This window comes from Siphateles boraxobius, unplaced genomic scaffold (genome assembly GCF_051911475.1).
Source record: "Siphateles boraxobius isolate OS27281-9 unplaced genomic scaffold, OSU_SipBor_1 110, whole genome shotgun sequence".
Taxonomy (NCBI): domain Eukaryota; kingdom Metazoa; phylum Chordata; class Actinopteri; order Cypriniformes; family Leuciscidae; genus Siphateles; species Siphateles boraxobius.
The window spans coordinates 209,191-216,042 of NW_027508712.1; positions in this window are offsets into that span (position 1 = coordinate 209,191).

The window sequence follows — 6,852 nt, forward strand, 5'->3', positions numbered from 1 at the left end:
TTCAGCAGATGGAAGCATGAAGTGCTCCAAAATCTCCTGATAGCTACCTGCATTGACCCTGCCCTTGATAAAACACAGTGGACCAACACCAGCAGCTGACATGGCACCCCAGACCATCACTGACTGTGGGTACTTGACACTGGACTTCAGGCATTTTGGCATTTCCTTCTCCCCAGTCTTCCTCCAGACTCTGGCACCTTGATTTCCAAATGACATGCAAAATTTGCTTTCATACGAAAAAAGTACTTTGGACCACTGAGCAACAGTCCAGTGCTGCTTCTCTGTAGCCCAGGTCAGGCGCTTCTGCCGCTGTTTCTGGTTCAAAAGTGGCTTGACCTGGGGAATGCGGCACCTGTAGCCCATTTCCTGCACACGCCTGTGCACGGTGGCTCTGGATGTTTCTACTCCAGACTCAGTCCACTGCTTCCGCAGGTCCCCCAAGGTCTGGAATCGGTCCTTCTCCACAATCTTCCTCAGGGTCCGGTCACCTCTTCTCGTTGTGCAGCGTTTTTTGCCACACTTTTTCCTTCCCACAGACTTCCCACTGAGGTGCCTTGATACAGCACTCTGGGAACAGCCTATTTGTTCAGAAGTTTCTTTCTGTGTCTTACCCTCTTGCTTGAGGGTGTCAGTGATGGCCTTCTGGACAGCAGTCAGGTCGGCAGTCTTACCCATGATTGCGGTTTGAGTAATGAAACAGGCTGGGAGTTTTTAAAAGCCTCAGGAATCTTTTGCAGGTGTTTAGAGTTAATTAGTTGATTCAGATAATTAGGTTAATAGCTCGTTTAGAGACCCTTTTCATGATATGCTATTTTTTTGAGATAGGAATTTTGGGTTTTCATGAGCTGTATGCCAAAATCATCAGTATTAAAACAATAAAAGACCTGAAATATTTCAGTTGGTGTGCAATGAATCTAAAATATATGAAAGTTTAATTTTTATCGTTACATTATGGAAAATAATGAACTTTATCACAGTATGCTATTTTTTTGAGAAGGGCCTATATAATGTCACAAAATAAGACCTGAACGATTCATTAATTTGCCGTGGGTCGACTCTAATACTACCATCAGCATTTTCAATATAAGCAATAGCCCTCACAGCTTGTCTAGTTTTTATTTGCCATGCAAGCACCTTTCCTGTCTTCTCTCCTGTTTCAATTTCAGTACTTTCATAGCCATTTTATTTGCTGACAGTGTGTTATACTTGGATCGAAGCAGCAAAAGCTGCTTATGTGAATCTGTACACACAGACTCATTCTGATAAATCTCATTCTCCTGCTTCTTAATCTTCATCTCTAAGTCTTTCAATTCTTGTTGAGATTTTTTACTTTTTGAACTACAAAAACGAATGATTTGTCCCCGTAAAAAAAGCTTTAAATGCCTCCCAACGAGCCCCAGCAGAGGTTTTGGATAGATTTGTTTCTAAATAAATATCAATTTGTTCAACTAAAAAGTCAACAAACGATGGATCCCACAGTCATCCGGGTTGAAATCGCCATTTTGGAGGGTCACTAGTCAATTTTGTATCCCTGTATATCAATGACACTGCATCAATACTGTGATATTGACAATCTATGATTCTTTTAAATATTTGAGCTGAAATAAAAAAAAAAATTGCAGAATAACAGGAATAAGAAATTAGAGTTGGGTTAAAATGTCTCCATATATCTAATAGGTTGAGCTCTCTCATAAAATGTTGTATTTGTTTCCTAGAACATAAATGGGAAGTGTCAACACCAGTGGAACGATCCATTTCTGGATCTAGGGTGCAGTTCATATCTCCTGCTATAATATTTTGATCTTGCAGTGAAGCAACTAATAGACATACACTCACCTAAAGGATTATTAGGAACACCATACTAATACTGTGTTTGAACCCCTTTCGCCTTTAGAACTGCCTTAATTCTACGTGGCATTGATTCAACAAGGTGCTGAAAGCATTCTTTAGAAATGTTGGCCCATATTGATAGGATAGCATCTTGAAGTTGATGGAGATTTGTAGGTTGCACATCCAGGGCACGAAGCTCCCGTTCCACCACATCCCAAAGATGCTCTATTGGGTTGAGATCTGGTGACTGTGGGGGCCATTTTAGTACAGTGAACTCATTGTCATGTTCAAGAAACCATTTTTGAAATGATTCGAGCTTTGTGATATGGTGCATTATCCTGCTGGAAGTAGCCATCCATGGGTACATGGTGGCCATTAAGTGATGGACATGGTCAGAAACAATGCTCAGGTAGGCCGTGGCATTTAAACGATGCCCAATTGGCACTAAGGGGCCTAAAGTGTGCCAAGAAAACATTCCCCACACCATTACACCACCACCACCAGCCTGCACAGTGGTAACAAAGCATGATGGATCCATGTTCTCATTCTGTTTACGCCAAATTCTGACTCTACCATCTGAATGTCTCAACAGAAATAGAGACTCATCAGACCAGGCAACATTTTTCCAGTCTTCAACTGTCCAATTTTGGTGAGCTCTTGCAAATTGTAGCCTCTTTTTCCAATTTGTAGTGGAGATGAGTGGTACCTGGTGGGGTCTTCTGCTGTTGTAGCCCATCCGCCTCAAGGTTGTGCGTGTTGTGGCTTCACAAATGCTTTGCTGCATACCTCGGTTGTAACGAGTGGTTATTTCAGACAAAGTTGCTCTTCTATCAGCTTGAATCAGTCGGCCCATTCTCCTCTGACCTCTAGCATCAACAAGGCATTTTCGCCCACAGGACTGCCGCATACTGGATGTTTTTCCCTTTTCACACCATTCTTTGTAAACCCTAGAAATGGTTGTGCGTGAAAATCCCAGTAACTGAGCAGATTGTGAAATACTCAGACCGGCCCGTTTGGCACCAACAACCATGCCATGCTCAGAATTGCGCCCAGTTTGGCATAGTTATGATGGCGCTCGCCGGCATATTTATGTGGGTTGATGTAAATGACAACTTTTTTGAAAACGATGTTGTGTGCACAATGTTATTATTGAAAACAGAGGGGAGAAATATTAGTTTCTCTAAATACCCGGCTATGTGTAAATGTGGCCTTATATATATTAGTGTTTGTTATGTTTACCTGTGACACCCAGTTTGCACCTGTGTTTCATTGATTTAATCACTGTCACCTGTTGTCTTGTTTATTAGTCGTTTTGAGTTCATTTGTCCCAGCTGTGTCTCGTTTCTCTTATCTGTGTATTTAGGCAGTCTGTTCCTTGCCTGTCATTGTTGCTACATGTTTGGTTGATCTGTTCATGTTTCTTTTGGTCCAGTTTGTTAGTATTTGAGTTTGTTTAAATAAACACTGCTGCAATTAGTATCCTGCATCCTTCCCTGCTTCAACCAGCCCGTGACAGAACGACAGACCATAAAATATGGATCTAGCAGCAGTAAAGATTCTCCTCCTCTCCCAGGAGTATCTGTCTCTCGAGGCCCAGAGGTTTTCGGAACCTTTCGTCCATTATGACCTCACCAATCTCTGTGTGTTTTCTGGGCAGGTCTCAACTCAGTGATCAGAGCACGCCTGCCCGGAGAGGGGCCTTGGTGGAGCTTCCAGGACTATGTAGAGTGGGTGCTTGTCCACAATTAATCCCCCTTTACCATCGGGGAGAGTGAGGAGAAAACCAGCTTACCAGCCATCAGTCCTGCCACCAGATCGGTCTATGGGCAAGCAAGATTGATAGGCAGCATGGCACATCCACCGCTGATGTCAGCACGATTTGCCAAGAAGACCACCCGTCCAGAGTCTCGTCCCGCCGAGACCAAGCCGGTTCACAGTTTCTTCACGTCACATCTAACAAACCTGAGTTTCTTCACGTCATGTCTGCCAAACCTGTTTCTTCACGTCATGTCTGCCGAGCCTGAGTTTCTTCACGTCATGTCTGCCGAGCCTGAGTTTCTTCACGTCATGTCTGCCAAACCTGAGTTTCTTCACGTCATGTCTGCCGAGCCTGAGTTTCTTCACGTCAGTCCTGCTGAGCCTGAGCTCCACGTCAGCCCTGCCGAGCCTGAGCTCCACGTCAGCCCTGCCGAGCCTTAGCTCCACGTCAGCCCTGCCGAGCCTGAGCTCAACGTCAGCCCTGCCGAGCCTGAACTCCACGTCAGTCCTGCTGAGCCTGAGATCCACGTCAGTCCTGCCAAGCCTGAGATCCACTTCAGTCCTTCCGAGCCTGAGCTCCACGTCTGTCCTCCACGTCAGTCCTGCTGAGCCTGAGCTCCACGTCAGTCCTGCCGAGCCTGAGCTCCACGTCAGTCCTGCCGAGCATGAGCTCCACGTCAGTCCTGCCGAGCCTGTGCTGCACGTCAGTCCTGCCGAGCCTGAGCTCCATGTCAGTCCTGCCGAGCCTGAGCTACACTTCAGTCCTGCCGAGCCTGAGCTCCACGTCAGTCCTGCCGAGCCTGAGCTCCACGTCAGTCCTGCCGAGCCTGAGCTCCACTTAAGTCCTGCCGATCCTGACCTCCACGTCAGTCCTGCCGAGCCTGAGCTCCACGTCAGTCCTGCCGAGCCTGGGCTCCACGTCAGTTCTGCCAAGCCTGCGCTTCACGTCAGTCCTGCCGAGCCTGAGCTCATCTTCAGTCCTGCCGAGCCTGAGATCCACTTCAGTCCTGTCGAGTCTGAGATCCACTTCAGTCCTGCCGAGCCTGGGCTCCACCTCAGTCCTGCCGAGCCTGAGATCCACTTCAGTCCTGCCGAGCCTGGGGTCCACCTCAGTCCTGCCGAGCCTGAGCTCCACGTCAGTCCTGCCGAGCCTGAGCTCCACTTCAGTCCTGGCAAGCCTGAGCTCCACTTCAGTCCTGCCGAGCCTGAGATCAACTTCAGTCCTGCCGAGCCTGAGCTCCACCTCAGTCCTGCCGAGCCTGAGCTCCACCTCAGTCCTGCCGAGCCTGAGCTCCACTTCAGTCCTGTCGAGCCTGAGATCCACTTCAGTCCTGCCGAGCCTGGGCTCCACCTCAGTCCTGCCGAGCCTGAGCTCCACGTCAGTCCTGCCGAGCCTGAGCTCCACTTCAGTCCTGGCAAGCCTGAGCTCCACTTCAGTCCTGCCGAGCCTGAGATCAACTTCAGTCCTGCCGAGCCTGAGCTCCACTTCAGTCCTGCCGAGCCTGAGATCAACTTCAGTCCTGCCGAGCCTGAGCTCCACTTCAGTCCTGCCGAGCCTGCGCTCCACGTCAGCCCTGCCGAGCTTGCGCTCCACTTCAGTCCTGCCGAGCCTGCGCTCCACTTCAGTCCTGCTGAGCCAGAGACTGATCATGCCTGGTCAGTCTCCACTGAGCCCTCACTCCGGTCAAGATGGCCACCTTGCCGCCTGCTCTGGGTAAACCACACCCTCGCCCACCCACCAACCCCTGTTGATGTAGTACGGCGTGAGGCCGCGCCTTGCAGGAGGGAGAGGTTCTGTCACGTTTACTGTTTGTTATGTTTGTCTGTGAAACCCAGTTTGCACCCATGTTTCATTGATTTAATCCCTGTCACCTTGTTAATTAGTCGCTTTGAGTTCATTTGTCCCAGCTGTGTCTCGTTTCCCTTATCTGACCTGTGTATTTAAGCCCTTCAGTCTGTTCCTTGTCTGTCGTCGTTGCTACATGTTTTCTTGATCTGTTCATGTTTCTTTTGATCCAGTTTGTTAGTATTTGAGTTTGTTTAAATAAACACTGCTGCAATTAGTATCCTGCATCCTTCCCTGCTTCAACCAGCCCATGACAATAACATTGATTCAACAACGTTATCCCTATATTTTACCAATATTCAGAGACACTTTTGATCACGGATACTAAACTAAACTTGCATTTCAGTTCCCAACCTCCGTTTAAAAACACAGTACAGCATGGATTCAAAAAATGATTGTCTAAACTGTACTGAAAGATGTTTAAATACTAGAAAATCCTAGAAATCCATGTTTGTCATCTGAGCACCCACAATCCTTCTGTGTCTCAAGCTGGTGCTGTGCATTTTTGTGATACACGCCACTACAAAGAGGTAATTGTCCGGGGAAAGTCTTGATTTCACCTGTTGAAATCAACTTCAAAGTCTGTCTTACATCTTTGTGACATGCCACAGTTTCCAGTCCTCTCAGCCTGCCCCAAATACAGCTCTCCAGACTCAAGTATGCAGTGAGTTAATGTTACTACTGAACAAAGAGCTGGAAACTGCAATTGTACACAATAGAGGAGGTGGAGATGAATTTAAGTTTATTTGATTCATGGTAATTTCTTGGTGAATGGTAATTTGTAAGTAGAATTGCTGAAGCTGGAATTTACTGATATTGATTTTTTTGTAGTATTGTAAAAAGTTTATATATTTCGTTGTTAGATTTGCGGATGATGGTTACAATCCATTTGGTTTACTTATTAAACCTTAAAATATATATTTATTCCATAATTTCATTGGTTTCCCTTGCTTGAGTGAACCAGATACTTGTTTGAAATAACTTCAGCACAAGACCCAGATCTGAGGAAGACTGAGAAAAGTGATGTTAATTCAAAAAGAAACAAGATTATTGTTTTTACCCTATTGGAAGATAATTTAGCTTGTTTTGAGCAAAAACTCACTTAATTTTTATTTATTTCCCCAGAAAACAAGACTTAATATCTTATGTCATTTTTCTAATTTAGTAAATGGGTCTTGATTTAAGAAATGTTTGATATTTGGACTGGAAACAAGACAAAAATACTTAGAAAAGCATTTTTTTGCTGTGCGTGTTTTTAAGATCCTGAGAAACAAATATATCTTTTGACTGGTTATGCATTATATTAACTACTTTTTAAATAAGTTAAATTATTATAGTTAATATTATCAAAAGACTATAAAATCAATCTGATGCAGTGTTTTTACAGAAGTTAAACTCAAAGCTGTGCATAACTAATA